Source organism: Melanostigma gelatinosum (genome assembly GCF_949748355.1).
Source record: "Melanostigma gelatinosum genome assembly, chromosome: 22".
NCBI classification, from domain to species: Eukaryota; Metazoa; Chordata; class Actinopteri; order Perciformes; family Zoarcidae; genus Melanostigma; species Melanostigma gelatinosum.
Genome location: NC_136655.1, coordinates 16935505 through 16953206, shown reverse-complemented (window position 1 = coordinate 16953206; position 17702 = coordinate 16935505). Strand labels below are relative to the sequence as shown.

The following is a 17702-nucleotide window of genomic DNA, read 5'->3' as shown; positions in this document are numbered from 1 at the left end:
AGGGGTGCCAGGAGATGTCTCCAGGCCGGCTGTCAGGGTTCTTTCTCCCATCAGCGGATTTCCAAGGGAGAGTGGTGCACGTCTATCGACGCCTGTTCCCATGGTGCGTCACCACAACTTTCAGTCCTGGGTGCTTCCATTCGGACTCTCCCATCTCCCCAGGGGTGTCCACAGTGTGTTACTGCTGTCCTTTCCCCCTGCAATCGCAGGGCGTGAACATACTGCCGTACTTAGACGACTGGCTGACCTAGGCGCCGTCCCGGCTTCAGGCGCCACAGGACACTGCTCGCCTTCTCTCACGTGGCCCGGTAGGCCTCAAGGTGAACATGGAGAGGAGCTACCTGAGCCCTTCTCAGAGCATAACCTTCATTAGGGTGGCCCTATGAGGGCCTGTCTGTCGCCCCAGTGCGGATGGCTGAACAGCCTTCACTTGGATGCCAAGTGGCACAGATACAGGGCAATAATATTATCGAAACAGTGTCTATTCATCTATTCACTATCCCCATGGAGGGAGTGCATATCTGGCGAACAGTGTCCCAGGAACCGAGCCCCAGGGGCTCGGTTCCATTCCACCAGGAGATTGTCACAACAGTTACCTGCCTCTCAAGGCGGGTGCAGGGTGACAGAACGGGACAGCCTGGGGGCAGTTGTCTGCTGAAAGACCGCAGGTCCAGGTTCTAGAGCTAGCGCTCGAGCACTTCCTTCCATGTTGAAGGGAAAGCATGTGCTTGTCCGGTGGACAGCACCTCTGCTGTGATTTCCCATGAACTATCGATGGGGCACCAGATCTGCAGAAGTTGCTACGGGGATCACCGTGGCCTTCTGACTTGGGAGGCCCCTCGCCTGACCAGCCTGTGGGCAATGTACCCACCAGGAGAATGGAACAAGGTTGTGGTTTTCCTGTTCCGTTACAAGCCTCCACCGGGAGAGTGGCGGCTGCAGCCAGACGTGTCGACCCACTGCCCCCACTGGGTCTCCCTGACGGAGGACCAGCCCTCTGGGTCAAGATGCCCTGGCTCACACGTGGCCAGAGGATCTTCTTTATGCCTTTCCACCATTCCCTCTGCTTTTGCTGTAAGCTTGTCAGAGTTCTTCCCCGACAGGAGGGATCTCCTGTCGCAACTAGAGGGTCGGATTTGGCATTCCAATCCCTGCCGCCTTCAATTAGGGGTCACGGGAGGGCCCGACCGGATGCTGAGTGGCTGCATAGAACCAGTCTGACGGACTATTCTGAATGCCAGTGCGCGGTCTACCTGCCTGCAGTACAATAAACAGGTGGAAGCTGTTCTCCGACTAGTGTGCGGCTCAGAACAAGGTCCCAGTACAGCGCCCCGTGCCTGCTGTACTGAGTTTCTACAGTCTCTCCTGGATAAGGGCCGGTCTCCCCTGCATGGGACCTACCCTTGGTACTGGACAGCTTATGCTTGTCCTTTTGAACCCCTGGCACAGGCGGAGCCTAGATGGCTATCAGCAAGACGGTTTTCTCCTTGCTGTCAATTCAGCTCAATGTGGGGGCGAGCTGCATGCCCTATCAGTGGAAGAATCATGTCTGAGGTGGAACTCAGATGGCTTGGGTGTCACTTTCTGGCCTAAGGCAGTGTTTCTCCCAAGGGGGTGGATACGTTCACATATAAACCGGCCTATCCAGCTGGCAAAGTTGACCCCCCCCCCTCCCCCATCGGGAGAGGAGAGGTCAAGGCTGCTGTGCCCAGTGTGGGCCCTCAGAGCTTATATGGCAGCCACCGCCTGCATAGTCAGTTATGGTGAGCCTAAGAAGGGCTGTGCTCCTTTTTAAGGGAAAAAGGAAAAACGGCACCTGTCCCACTGGATAGTGGAGGCCATTGCCGATACATACAAGGCGAGCGGCTGCGCTCGGCCATCCGGGGTGAAGGGTCACTACCAAGAGTGTCTCCACACCGAGGGCAAGCCTGAGTGGTGTGCCTGTGGGGGATACATGTGCGGCGGCCTCATGGGCATCGCCGAGCACATTCACCAAACACTACAGAGTTAACGTTGCCGGCCCTCACCCACTGGGGAGGGTTCTTGGCCAATTTTCTCTGCCGGAGCTATAAGGGGTAGTTACTGTGCTTCCTCGTGACTCTTTTGGTATAAGTCATCCAGTGTTAAGCACTGCCTCTGGCGGTCAGTAAGGATGAAATAGAACGAAAGTTACGGACGTAACTACGGTTCTATGAATCCTGGATGACCGCCAGAGTTCTTGGTCACTCGGAATCCCGTGAACTCGCGAGAAGATTCCATAGGACTGAGCTCAGGATGACACCGGAACTTATAGATGACGGTGGTCATCCGAGGTCACACGTGACTTTGTTGATATAAATATTCGACCTGCGCATGCGCGAGACGGGATACATCCAGTGTTAAGCACTGCCTCTGGCGGTCATCCAGGATTCATAGAACCGTAGTTACGTCCGTAACTTTCGTTTTATGTGAGAGTCCTGCTTGGCCATGGGAAGAGTCTTGCTTTGGCCTGTGTGAGGTCCTGTTGTGGCCTGTGTGAGGGTCCTGTTCTGGAAGAAATGATACATATACACCTTTCAGACATAACATTTTGTTCACATTAAAACATTCACATTTTGCACAATGACGTGTGCTGTAGCTTGTGATACAGTGTAAATTCCTGTAACTCTGTCTGTAAAATATGTAATTACTCAGTTTTTTATTATCATTTCTACTACCCATAAATTATCTAGTAGTAACATCATTTAATGATTAATATCCATAAGTAAAAAATCTTAATAAATGTCACTAGAATATGCACAAATCTGACTTAAATTTTACCTTATTTTTCACGTCTGTCCTTCTCACTTCTCCAATGGTTGTACACTTTGTCCAGGTTGATGGCTTCGTCTGCTTCTTGCTTTGACTTTATGCGCATCAGCTGGTCCAAATGTGCCACTTCAAGACGATTTCTGGATGCTGTTTTGATACGATTCATTAAACTGAATCCTCTTTCACAATCTGCACTGGAAGCTTGAAATGTAGCACAAATATCCACAAGCTGTGAGATCTCCGACAGCCATTCCATCTTAAAAGAACCACATTTCTTTTTCCCAATGGCTTGGTGAGTGGATGTGTCGCTGCCCGTTCGTTTCGCCATGATAAGGGGTTAGCATTTGTGTCTCGTAACTCCGCCGCACTGTTGTTAGCTAGCTAACCTGCACGGCGCGAATGGGCAGGGCAATAGTGTCAATGCTATGATTGGCTGCGTAGCGTAAGTGAACCGAATCGTATCATTGGCTGGACACCTGTCACTCACGGAGTTACGTTGCAAAATAGTACAGAAAACAAAAGTATTATTATTATTATTATTATTGGTTTAATTGATTAGATAAGATTAGGACTAATATTAGATATTAATTAATACGTTTATGTTGAATTTTATTTTATGCGCTGCATAGATTTTCTTGTGCGCTGAGAATGTGCGAGCAGTGCGCGATTGCTCAAGCGCGCAGCTTAGAGGGAACATTGCCTGTGACCCTCATGCCCACCTTCCACCCAGATGGTGGCCGTTGGAGACTGGATGCACTGGAGTGATGCAGACCATGTGCTCTGGATCGTTGGCCTTGCAGCTCTGTGCTGCTGTATTTAGCCACAGCGGCGCTTTGAACTGATTACATGAACAGGTTTCTGGTCAGACATGAAGAATCAGTAGATCAACAAAGTCAATGCAATTCATCCTGAATTGCAACATTAATGGCAATCAATGCTCGAGCTGTGCACAAAGCTCAACCTGCTCATGGTGCTGTAGGACAAGGGTCAACAGGACCACGGAGGTCCACCACATGGTCATCTACACAATGCATGCACGTGTTGAGATATTGACATGTCCCTCAATCTAATCTGCTAGTGTGGCTACAATACGGTGACGTTGGTTTCAAGCTTGCATCATAACAAAGGTTATAATAATTCATAATGTAGGGTTCTAATGAGTACACAGAGTTCCCCCATGGACTCCAAACAGAACCAGAGCTACTACAGAACCACTGCACCGGGTCCAGCTTGTTAACAGTTTTCCCCAAGACATGAAGACTTTTACTGTGGAAGAAGAAACGCCCTCATTGCCTTCTTTATCAAGCAGGAAAGATCAGAGGAGGAGGGACATCAACATGAAGACAGAGGGACAGAGGGACGTAGAAGACATGGAGGTAAAGGAAGTGCACATGGTGGTCTAGCAGGGCAGCTCGTTAGCTCTACTAGGATAGTTGCTGCTTGGCTTTGGGAATAAGGCTCGGTCAGATAGTTAGCCATGCTGACAGGACGACAGCCCCATGCTCACCTCTTCTTCATGTGGAGAAATACTACGCTCCACAGACCTGCCGCGAAGATAGATAGATTATCTTGTCTTGATGAGATGATTATATTGTGATCACATCGTTGTCTCTGGCCTTCTGTAGATCACAAGCCTTCCACTGACACTGACTGTGCAGCACAGAACCTGCAGGTCCTTGCACTTCATCGCTACGGTCGTCCTTCTTAAACATTATTCATACGAGGTGGCAGAAGTAATTTATTCCCAGCGGTGGGGGAAGAGCAGAGAAGCCCTCTCCATCAGCCAGGAAGTGTCTGAGCGCAGTTAATCTGTGCAGAGACGAGGTATGACAGCATGTGAGATGCTCTGTCAAAGATTATGAATGCATTCGTCTTACACGTGCAATAGTGAGGATTATAGCAAGAAACATGACATCTCTGTACTGGAGTACCAGCTCTGCCTTCTACATGATGACTTCACCTCGTCTGAATGACCTCACCTTCTTCTAATCTGGAGCACACTTCACTGTGTGTGCGCGTGTGTGGGCGCGCGTGTGTGTGTGTGTGTGTGTGTGTGTATCTACCTCACGGCAGCGCCTCAATATTTGAACGCAGGCAGCTCTACCCGCTGGCGTGTTGTGTGTTTAGACTGCAGGATGACCAGCCACTTGTTGAACATGAATGTTCCATGAAGAACAAACACAGAACACCTCAACGCAGCTGAACATCATCCCACCAGAGTGAACAAGCACTGAGCTCTGCAGCGGTGGAGGAACCTTTCAGATGGACCGTCAGTGTTCCAGCCAACATCCACACTGTTGAACAAGACTCCAGCTCCCATCATGCTGTGGCCATTTGTTGCCCGACTGTCTGCTATAGCAGGGGTTCTTAACCTTTTTGACCTCGGGCCCAACTTTTCATGTACAAAGTGTCCCGGGGCCCACTCTGACTATATGCATCAAAAATGTCAGACAACCTGTAGGTCATACAGAAACAGAGCAGTGGGCCTTTGGAGTCAGTCAAAATTTAAGATTTGTGTCCGCATAAAATAAAAAAGTATCTTTCAGTATAAATAACTGCCGGTGGCTGTATCTGTACAGGTAAAGGACAGTATAGGGCTGTAACTACACTATCACTGAACAACTGCCTCAAATTTGAAGAAGATTGGACAAAGTATGACCATTCTACAGTGTTTCTTCCATGAAGAGATCCAGGCGGAGCTCTAAAAGGACATTTGAATGAATGAATGAATGAATTTTATTTATATAGCGCTTTTCACAGACAGTACTATCACAAAGTGCTTACCAGAGCAGACATTTAAAAGCATAAAAAACACAATGTGACCCTAGGGTCAATAAATTATCTACACAGAGTGAATAAAAAATGTTAAAGAATAAAATAAAAATAAAATAAAAATAAAAATAAAATGTAAAACATATTTTAAGAGCAGGTCTAGGACATGGGTTTACTTTTACACAAACGCCAGCCTAAACAGGTGGGTTTTTAGCTGGCTTTTAAAAGTATCCACAGTATCTGCGAGGCGCAGAGTTGCAGGCAGAGCATTCCAGAGCCTCGGGGCCACTGCCTCAAAGGCTCGGTCACCACGGCTCTTACATCGTGTGCGTGGGACAGAAGACCTAGAGCGTTTGACCTGAGAGTGCGGGCGGGTGAACAGGGGCGAAGTAGATCAGCTACATAAGCCGGAGCCTGACCGTGAAGTGCTCTGTAAGTGATGGTGAGAATTTTGAAGTGTATCCGAGATGCTACAGGAAGCCAGTGGAGAGATCGGAGTACGGGGGTGATGTGAGACCGTCGATTTGTCCTGGTGAGTAATCTGGCGGCAGCATTTTGGATGACCTGCAGACGGTTAAGAGCGGATGCACTGAGTGATGTGAAAAGTGAGTTGCAGTAGTCAATGCGTGAAGAGATAAATGTGTGTATGATCATTTCTAATTCAGGTGTTGATAATACAGATCTTAGTTTACTGATATTTCTTAGATGGAAGAAACATGACCTGGACAGCTGCTTAACATGTTGGTCAAACGACATGGAGCGATCAAAGAAAATCCCAAGATTGCGCAGGTTGCAATGGGAAGCAGAGGAGAGAGGACTAATAATCTGCCTGATCATGGGGACAAACTCCTCTGGAGCAATAACTAGGACCTCCGTCTTAGAGTCATTGAGTTGCAAGCAGTTTTCTGCCGTCCAGTCTCTGATGGCATTGACACAGTCCAGGAGCCGAGTTAATGTGAAGGCCTCGCTGGGTTTAAATGACAGATGAAGTTGGATGTCGTCTGCATATAAGTGATAGGACACATTATAGCTTTTTATGATCGGTCCCAAAGGTAACAGATAAAGGGAAAATAACAAAGGCCCCAGAACCGAGCCCTGCGGTACACCACAAGAAAGTGGAGAGTAACAGACACAAAATCACCCACAGAGACATTGAAACTTCTGTCACTGAGGTAAGATGTAAACCAGTCTAACGCTACGCCAGATATGCCCACCCAATCACGAAGCCTCTTAGTCAGGATGTCATGGTCTACAGTGTCAAATGCAGAACTGAGATCCAGAAGAACTAACACAGAGCAGTCACCTGCATCAGCACACATGAGAATGCCATTTGAAACCCTCAGGAGAGCGGTTTCAGTAGAGTGTTGCTTACGAAACCCAGACTGGAACTTGTCGTACATGTTGTGCCTCTCCAGTGCAGCAGTAAGTTGTTTGGCCACCACTTTCTCCAAAATTTTGGACAGGAAAGGCAGTTTTGATATGGGCCTGTAGTTCATGGGCAAAGCTGGATCTAAGTTAGGTTTCTTTAATATGGGCTGGATAGTGGCATGTTTGAAATAGGAAGGGACAATTCCTGTAGACAATGAGGAATTGACAATAGATGTTACTGCAGGGCCAATAGTTAGCAGAACGTTCTTAAATAGAGAGGATGGAATTATATCCAGAGGGCAAGATGATGGCTTTGTTTTGGTAATTAAGTCCATCAGGTCTTGAAGGCTGATAGGCTGGAAAGAGCCCATAACAGCAGGGGATTGCGAGGAGCTACAAGTAGCCAAACAGATCCCAGGCCGAATGCCAGACCTAATACCTGTTACCTTATCATTAAAATAGATCAGGAATTTGTTGCAATCGTCAACAGAATAGCATGGTACTGTGGAGACAGGTGGTGAAACAATTCCTCTAATTGTGTCAAACAGAATCTTGGGATTTCTCTTTGAAGAAGAGATTAGGTTGGCAAAATAAGCAGTTCTAGCTGTATTAAAAGAAACTCTGAGGTCTTTGAGATATGAGCGATGCACTTCTAGCCCAGTATCTTTCCAGAGCCGCTCTGCCCTGCGACACTTCTGTCTCACGCTGCACACAGCTTCTGTCATCCACGGAGTAGTGTTATAGGCAGCCCTGGTCCTTTCCTTAAGAGGTGCCACTTTATCCAGCAAAGTGGTGCAATGTTCATTAAATGACTGTATCAAGTGTTCAACATCATTGACATTTGTGTAAAAGTCACAGCAGAAGTGCATAGAGAACTGATCAGCTGTACTCTAAGTAATAATGCGTGAGTGGAATGTTTGTTTCAGACACAAGGGGTCAGCATTGACAGAAAGATCAAAGAAAATACATTTATGGTCACTGATCAATAGGTCCTCACAACGGGTATTATCAATAGCATTTTGGAGACCCAAATGGACACATGGTAACCACATGATATTCTGACACACTAAAGGTGTTTCTCCCTTTATATTTTGATAGTATATTATTTTCCTTTTATTTTTAGCCTTTGCAAATTGCAAAACATACGTATATAAGGTCGTAGACCTGGTGTGTGAGTAGCGGACTTGCTGTGCTTAATGGCTGCGACCGAGCGCACGAACGAGAATGAGAATATCTCAGTTACGCAAACGTTGGTTGACGGCTTATAGAAGAGGAGGATAAGGTTTGTACTATAAGTACTAGCGTTTTCTGAAGGCAGTAGCTCCATGGTAACATCCGCTAGCACGTTGTCGGGTCTGTAATGTGTCTTTTTCCGTCGAAATGCTGCAAGATACGACTTGCAGCGGTTATGGCGACTTTGGACAGTGTGTGTGTGGGCTCCTTTTGTGGAGAAACCATAAGAAATTAAAGAAAATCGATGATTTCTTTGCAAAGATGAGGATTTTGGGCATGCTGGGATACCAAACACGGACATGTTTTGTGACGTATTTGCGCTAACAAGCCATAGGAACGGAAGGGGAGGGGATCGAGGATGCCGGTGTTGAACAGGCAAAACCCTTGTTAAATAAATGAGATGATAGAATGTGATGATCACAAAGACATTTATTATCATGTGTATGTAAACCTGCATACACAACAAGAAGCCCAACAGACTTTCCCACGAGCGTTGGATGTTTCGTCGCTTGGTGTCGCTTTATTTTCGAAGGCTTCAGAGCTTCGTTTGATAGCATTAGCTCACATTCCACACACTGAGCCCTCGGCTCTGCCTCGTTGCCTCCATTCACAAAGCCGTACTTAAGAAAGTCAGGGTTGTACTTGCACACACATTTAGACTTTTGGGGGGTATGGCACCACTGTCGTCTTCATTTTTTCTTTTTAATAACTTATCCATAACTTTCGCTACAGGCTCACGGCTAGTGTCTTCTTCTGCTTATTGCAGCTTGTTAAACAACTGACTGACGCATTACCGCCACCAGGTGGTGGGAAGCTATATTGTAACTGAGCGTCTCATGGATAACAGTGATATCTCTGGTGTCTTCAATTGATAACCTATGCGGTCCCGCGGCCCTCGCGGCCCACAGGTGCAAAACTGAAAGTTTTTCGCGGCCCTCTAGGTGGCGCTCGCGGCCCTATCATGGGCCGCGGCCCTATCATGGGCCGCGGCCCTATCATGGGCCGCGGCCCTATGGTTAAGAATCACTGTGCTATAGGACTCCATTATTGTCCAAAAACACATCACAGGTGGGTGACATGTTCCTTCATGACCATGAACACACACTTCACACACTCTCCTCCTGTGTGAGTGAGCAGCTGCTGGAGGGAATCTCCAGCTCATCTCTGCAGGTGAGCGAGGAGGCCGGATGCTCTCAGTTCTCATTCTCAACACTAATTGTGTGACTTTTTGAGTGTGCAACTCTACGAGGTCGCATTCATGCGAGTGAGTGCATGATGTAACATCAGCCACGCTCTGCTCCATCTCCGCCTGCACCGTCACCTGGACCAGCGTGGCGGCAGATCACACCCTGTATTCCTACACGCGCAGCAGAAATGCTGAAGTACACAACTTGGGTAAATGTACTTAGTTACTTTCCACTGATTGATACATTCTGTACCAAAAACAGGCGCCGCCCACTCAGAAGGGTTGTAGCAGCAGAGGAACAGTTGGTCTGCTGCCTTCTTCTGTTTCTGTCCACAGACAACCAGCTCTGGTCAGGATTAAACATGATGCATGTAAATCACAGCCGCACAGTCCTCCTCCTCCACTCCTCCTCCTCTACTCCTCCTTCACTCCTTTACTCCTCCTCCACTCCTCCTTCACTCCTCCTCCACTCCTCCTCGTCACCTCCTTCACTCCTCCTGGTCACTGGTCAGCGGACAGAAGATGATCAGTGACTGGGCAGCAGTGGAGGTGTTTGTGTTCTTGCCCACGTCCACTCAGTTGGACCTGAATCTGCAGCGGGAACACTGCTCCGCTAACGTCATCCGATTTATGGCTTCAGTCTGTGGCAGCGAACACAGTGCTCCACATCATCCACTTACGGGCTGATTGTATGTGTGTGTGTATGTGTGTGTGTGTGTGTGTGCACGCTCGTTTCCAGAGAGTCAAACTGGAAGAACTTTACTTTTGTGACCGTGAAGCCGCTCAGTTTAACGGCTGCATTTCTAAACCGTCACACACACAAACAGCCATCTTTGTGTTCTCACGAGCCCTTTGTGCTGCCATCTCCTGCTTTTAAATGTATAATCATAAACCAAACATAAGCCTCCATTGACTCCAGAGCAGTGGGCTCACCTCGGAAATCCTATTCATGTTATCCATGTGTTTGTTTTGCACACACACAAACATGTGCATGCACACAATAACGAGCTGACTCTCCAAACCCAGAGTGAGAACATCAGCGCAGTGAGGCAGCTGCCAGTGTGCATTGAGAGGATTTCATGAGCTTGGTACAGAAGCACTCAGATCCCCATCATTGTAATCCTGGGCAGCCTCAGTACCAGACTATTCATCCTGCATTGTGATGGGAGATGAGCCTGGCAGACAGAAGAAGGGCAGAGTGCCATCTCCACGGCACACGGGATCAGCCTGCTGCCCACTGCTGCTCAGCTCACACCAACCTCAGCACCAAGTATAGGGACATAAATAATAATAGAGATATGTAACATTGTAACCTTCATTCTCATAACATGTCTTTATCTAAATAACAGACAACCTTATTACAATCCTATTGAATAAAATCACACTTGAAATAATTCTGTTACTCACAGCTTCCTGGTCACAACAGTACAGTAACAGCACGGCTTCATATAGTTCTCAAAATAACTCTGTTCATAATATGTGGTGTACATTAGAGCTCCTGTGACTTCAGTGTGTCCTGTAGAGTCGTGGCTCTTTGTCCAGGCTGAGAGCTCCTGTGATTAGCGGTGACCGTCCAAACCTCCCTGCCCCTGGCACACACTCCATCTCCTCCCCAACATAGAGGCAGCTGCAGCAGCACCGTGTTTTACTCCTTTCTGTGACTCCATCTATCTGGGTGAGGGAGCTGGGCAGCACGAGCAGATGGCAGAGGAAGCACAGCCTCAGCCAACGCAGTAGAAAAGTCCACCTTTCTGTCCAGCCAGCGGCATTAATCACAGTCTGCCTCGCACCCACAGTCCTGCTGCCAGGCAGCCTGTGAGAGAGCAGAGCCGCCCGCTGTAACACACTGCAGGCTGCTCAGAGGCATGGGGGGGGCTCATCAGTGTCATATTCTGATTCCTGCTATCAACATCTGTCTTCATTCATTGAACTTATTGTCACACCCGTCGGGTGTGATGGGCATCATGTCATCACCCACAGGCTTCACCTGCCGTGCAAAGCTTTACACTTCACTTCATGTTGAATAATGAATATTATTAAATACTATTAATCAGGATTAATTAATTAATAATGAATCCACAATAAAGTGAAGTAAATAAAAGGCCATGCAGCCATGCACTGAGAGTAAATCCATCTCCTCTAGTCAAGTAAAGTAGAACTTCTACTGCACTCCATCTCACAGCCAAATACTGTTCTTTCAACTTCACTACATTTATTAGCTTTACTTGTTGATTACTTTGAAGATTCAGATTATTAATATAAAATATAATCAACTAATAAATGATGATGTAATAAATGATATAAAGTCATTCAAGTAAGCGCCAGCTTTACTGGCTGCAACACTGATGTGATGAACACATTAATGCATCACTAATTATAATCCAGTAATACAATGTACATTATCCTCAGATGGGCCATTCTGCGTAAGGAGGACCGTTACCTTTAGTACATGTTGATGCTCGTACTCCTGTGCTTTCTATTTGAATGCAGGACTTTTACATCGTTACAGTATACATGATAGTCCAGTTCATCACAGGAAGAAATGACAGACTCACTGCAGACCGTCTGACTAACGGCAGCAAACACTCCTGAAGCTGCACTGTTGGACTGTTTCTGTCTCTCTGAGCTCATTTCAGCTGACGTCAGCTAGAAGTGCCATCTCCGGCAGATTGGTGCACGATTACATGTATTTAAAGACAGAACTAACTGGGCTGCGTTGTCTCTCTGCTTGTGATGGATACATGTAGCTGGGCTGGCTTCTAATACTTTCATCAGGCCGATAGAGTACATCGATCTACACAACACAGACCAGGCGGAGGGAATCTCTACCCGTCTGTAGTCCTGAGCTCTGCTCTGCTCTCCTCTGTACAGCAGGAGGTCTGGAGGCTTCATGTCCTGTCATTTATCACGTGCGCTACACGAGGCGAGGCCTTAGCTGGCTAACGGCCCACCTTAGGAGATGTCATAACATAACTAATCAATGATGAAATTTGCCAACTATTTCTAAAGTGATTGTAATTGATCGGTCGTTGCAGCCCTAACCCTCCCACCGTCCATGCTAACAGCTGCGTCTGCTGCTGGTGCAGGATGCTGCAGAGCTGAAGGGACCGAAGGTGTTCTGTTGGGTTTCTATAGAGCCACATTGTAGGCCCTGTGATTGGATGCTCTCTATTGAAATGCACCTTGGGACTCTTGATGTTAAGCTATGCACTCAGCTTTGGATCTTCTACCATATTGACCATCATTGGAGCAGATCTTTTGAACCGTTGATCATGTCATGTAACCAGGAGAGTTTAACAAACACGCCTTCACCTCCCAGAGCCACGCACACCACCAACAACTGCTCAGTGTTCTCACAGCTCATCATGAAGAGAAAGCTGATGTGAAATTGATGAAGATAAAACATAAAATATATGTTTGACAAGCATATTATATCAATCATACAAAAGCAGCATCTAGTTGAGGCAATGAGAGCTGGTGACACATGGCTGTGAGTGCATCAGAGTTCATCCAGAGTTTGTTCTGTAACTGATCAATGCAGCGTCTGCCTCCAGCTGAGTGCAGCTCTCTGCAGGCCGTGTGTGTTGAAGGACGAGGCTCAGAGACCCACTGTGAGATCAGCGGTCAGGAGCCGGTCTGGGTGGATGATTCAAAGCACAGCACTCTGCTGACTTTGTGTCTGTGTCTGGTGTCCTGAGGCAACAAAATCCTTAAAGTTAGTGACAGACTGTAGTCTGCAGGTTGGATACCTGGGGTACCACTCGGTCCTCAGGTATAGCAGACAGAAGTGATTGAGGTCTGGACACGAGCCAGCTGCTACATGTGACTCACTCACGCCTCCTCAGGCGACTGACTGACTCAGATCCAGTCCAGTGGAGCAGTGGGACCAGGACTCTGTCCTCTCCTCTCCTCCTGCAGACTGTGGGACCAGGACTCTGTCCTCTCCTCCTGCAGACTGTGGGACCAGGACTCTGTTCTCTCCTCTCCTCCTGCAGACTGTGGGACCAGGACTCTGTCCTCTCCTCCTGCAGACTGTGGGACCAGGACTCTGTCCTCTCCTCCTGCAGACTGTGGGACCAGGACTCTGTCCTCTCCTCCTGCAGACTGTGGGACCAGGACTCTGTCCTCTCCTCCTGCAGACTGTGGGACCAGGACTCTGTTCTCTCCTCTCCTCCTGCAGACCGGGGAGTGGAGTAGAGGGCCGGGACATCGGCGCGATCAGACTCGTTGCACATGTGACACATTCACCGGTCTCACTGGAAAGACGAGCGGCTCCTCGGCCGCTGTTGAGATCGTGACGCTCGACGATGCATTCAAATCACACCGTTAACTCCCACCCAATAGGTTGCCATGCCAACACTTCTGATCTGTTCGGCCATGTGAGGGAACGTGTTTCAGACCATGTGCATACATTATTGATGTCCTGGTGATGTTAGGGCTCTAGTGCAGTGAGTCATTGTGTTTATTCAGCTTCTGGGCTCAGAACCCTGATCTGGTGTTAGAGGACGTCTGGTGAGGACAAAGCTCCAGGTTACATAACCCACGGATAGTGTGTGTGTGTGTGTGAATCCTGATCTGAATGGACATACACACACCAGGGGGAGGGAGGTGTGAAGACTCTGCACAGGAAACAGATGAGTGTGTTTCCTGTGGCCCCTCTGACCTCACTTCCTGAGGAGGAGTCATACGTCATGAACACACAAGTAAATCAGGTCATAAGTCATCTACTACTTACAATATCTATAGGATCACAAAATAAATACATTTGAATACAAATAGATAAATAATCGAATGACGTCTGCCCACACGTGTGCGTACTCAGTCATGCATCAGCAGCATGAGAGCTGAGCCTGAACACAAACAGGAATAAAGCAAAACAAATGTTACAATATCAAAAGAATAGAATTACGGTAGTTTATAATAAAAGTTGAGATGTGTTGTGATGAGATGAGTGAGGGGAGCATGGAGCGGTTGTACCCGAGCACTGTGGTGAGGCAGAAGAACACGCTTGAGCAGAGCAGCTACGTGCTCAACCTCACCGATGCTCACGAGCAACTAGATCATAGATTCAAGCTAATAAATATGTTTCCTTTGTAGGCTCAACCTTAGAGACGATGTAAAACATGTCAGACCTTCAGTGGCACACATTTGTAGGCAGCACAACACACAGTGAGATGTAGTCTCTGCATTTAACCCGATGCAGTGTGAGGAGCAGTGGGCAGCTGCTGCACAGCTCCCTGGGAGCAGTTTGGGGGTTCGGTGCCTTGCTTAAGGGCACCTCAGTTCCCAGGCAACTGGTGAGGAGCTCAGACATCTGGTGGCATCGTGGAGTAAAGTTGCTGCTCAGTTTAGCCTGCTGCCCCCCCCCCCCGACCTGGGCCCCAGATGAGCAGAAGAAATGGATGGAAGAAGAAGACTCAAAGCAACCGTCTGTGTTCGAACCCTTTTACACGTAGAGGGTGAAGCTCTTTGTGGAATAATAAAGGACAAACTAGACCCACTCATGAAGACTGACAGATACAACAGAATCAGAACCCAGCAAGCGGATTTGAGTTCAGATTATTTTGTCAAACTTCAGCTTAAAATGTGATGATTCTAAAACTCTGGATGGGAACTGCGAAGGGTTCAAAGATCATTAACAGAGATGAATTCTCTGTGTTAATGAAACACCAATAGATTTCGACATGTATCACATTCTGCAACGGGTCAGAAATACATTTCCCACAGAGAGCTCTCATCAGTCAGCTGAGGAACACCAATCAGACAATCTTAGCACTGGAGATCGCAGATAAGAACATGAAATATGAATGACACACACATATCCTAGAAGTCTGCAGCACACTCTCATCACATCTCATCACTGACTGATCGTTCCTGAAGGTCTGTTCAACAGCCAGCACCAGCAGATGAATGAGCTCTCGTCAACACGTCTGTCTGTCTGCTGTTCTCCTGCTGATCAGGAGGGACAGAAGACGACAAACAGAACGAAGACTAATTTTTGTGCTTTTCATAAAGAACCTCTGAGGTCTCGATCGGTTTGTTTCTGTACACTTGCTCTGCATCCTGACACCTCTGTGGACATGCATCATGGTATGGAGGTTGGGGTTAAGAATGTGACTGCAGGGAGCGAACGCTCAGGCTAACACACTGGAAGAGCTCCATGTTAAATGTTATGGCACATGGATCTGCATCACAACAGGACACGCTGTCTAAAGCAACACCAGCATCAAGGAAACCAACATCAAATGTACACGGCAATGGACGATGTTTTCCAGTGTGTAACGTTACTGGAGCGACAGAGCCTCCCACAGCTGTTAGCAGACTGTTAGCGAGCTTTACCCAGCATGCAGTTTGGCGGAGAAATTTTATAAATGTAAAATGATTAGTGTTACAAATGGTTTATGTGTCAAACTGTTGTCGTGGTGTTTTGCCCTGTTAAAGAGTGTTAATTGTTGTTATAAAGTTACAACCATGACTAGGGTTCCCTCTCAATACAGGTAAGAGAACTAGTCGAATGTCTGATCCACACTCCGGAGCAGCAGGTGGCGGTAATGCACCAATAAGCTGGATGCCAACCGCTGTAAAACTATATTGTGCGGCCTGTTGAAGAGCGACAGAAGTTGTTTCGGCTGTGCACCGAAACTATGTGTACCGAAGCTGTGTGTATGACGGTATATGAAAAATTCATATCGTACGGGAAATTAAAACCGGATACCGCCCAGCCCTACCTATACATTTAAATATCATATCATCACAGATGCATCGCACTGCAGCCCGACTTTTGTTTACACAAATACAAACAGAAAACAGAGACGTGACCAAGACACATATTGACCAGAACCTCTTACTCTCTGTAATAGAGACGCTGTTCTAAATGACCTCAGACCTAGTTTGGCGTTTCTGTACTGACATTTCTTTTTATCAGCCAACATATACAACATATATGTTATATCCACAGTGAGCTAATATAGGTCGATGTACTGGACTGGCTCATTTTTCAGCCTAGCGCTGCATCTGACGGATGACAAAACCCACGCATTGTTTTTCTGTAATCTCATACATTCAAGGATTCAGAGATACATTGTTGTCCTTATGCATCATCATGATGGACTACAACATGCAGTTGTAGCTCTACATGAGAAAAACATGAGAAAGAAAACGACAGGAGTACAATCCTGAAGATCTTGATTTGCATCATAAGGAATGTAAACAACAGCAACAAAACAATTCTCCAGCAGATAACATGGATACAAATATTCAACATGAGGAAAACATCCATCAACTTTGACTGTTTGAGCACCGACATCATCGTCACACAGTCCACCTCCTCTCACCCCATTGGAGTCCTCTTCTCCTGAGGTCTGCTCGTCATCTGCAGACTCCTCCAGCACGTTAACCCACGATGACATCAACCGTGGATGTTCCAAGAGAGCTGGATACGGCCAGCAGGAAGATCTGCAGACAGGATGAGCCGTGGACCAGCAGTGGACCAGGAATCGTCTTCATCTTGGCCCCGATGCCGGATCATCTATGAGTGGACGCTGCTGGACTCTTTCCACTGCAGCATTATAGTTGTGTAGGAATGAGCTCTGACTATCGCTCTCCTCCTCAGAGTTCTCTTCCTCTTCTCAATGCTGGTGAAGCTCCTTAACCTCCTCTGGGGGTTGAGCCTGGACCTTGATATGTTCTTGTGTTCGGTCACAGTTTCCTTCTGTGAAGATGAAAGCGAGTCAGTCCTTTGCAGCATCATCAGTGGGTGTGAACCTGTGGTCTGTATTTCTGAATCCTGACAGACAACACACACCAGCTGCTGGTGGTTCACACACAAGAGATTGAGTTTCTCTGATCTCTCTTCAGGAAAAAGGTTCTTTAACTCAAAGTGAGAAGGCCGATCACTCCTCGAAGATCTTCTCTGACAAACCAGCCGCTGGTGGATGTCTGTGTCAGCCCACCAGCTCTGCAGTGAGGTTTAACAGAAGCTGTGGCTGTGTGATCTCTGAAGAGGTCAAGGCCGACCGGACACGAGAGCTCCCTCTCAAGGAAACAAGATGCCATGATTAGTGATGAAAGTCATATGACCCCCTCCTCCTCCAGAGGCACTTTCACTTTGAGACCTTTCTGAAACTCTGAGTCAGTGTCAGCGCTGAGCTGGCAGCGTTGCAGCATATTCAGACGTGCCTCCTGTAACCGTCCTTTCTTAGTGGGAGTTGTGTTCTTATCGTCTTTCTCACGGGGAGTGTGTCTGTCCCGTCAGAGAGACTGGAGAACAAACTGTTTCCTGATCTGTCTGAATGCATTCACGGTGTCCAGCAGAGATTCTATTCTGTGGCTGTGTTCTATCCACATTTCATTC

At 47.4% G+C, this 17702-nt stretch overlaps 1 protein-coding gene across 6 annotated transcripts in view; it reads right to left on the bottom strand.

The window, feature by feature from the left end:
* Positions 1 to 17702, bottom strand: part of LOC306795995 (pleckstrin homology domain-containing family A member 5-like) — a 227039-nt gene that overhangs the window by 194099 nt on the left and 15238 nt on the right. The gene's annotated exons all lie outside the window — the stretch shown is intronic.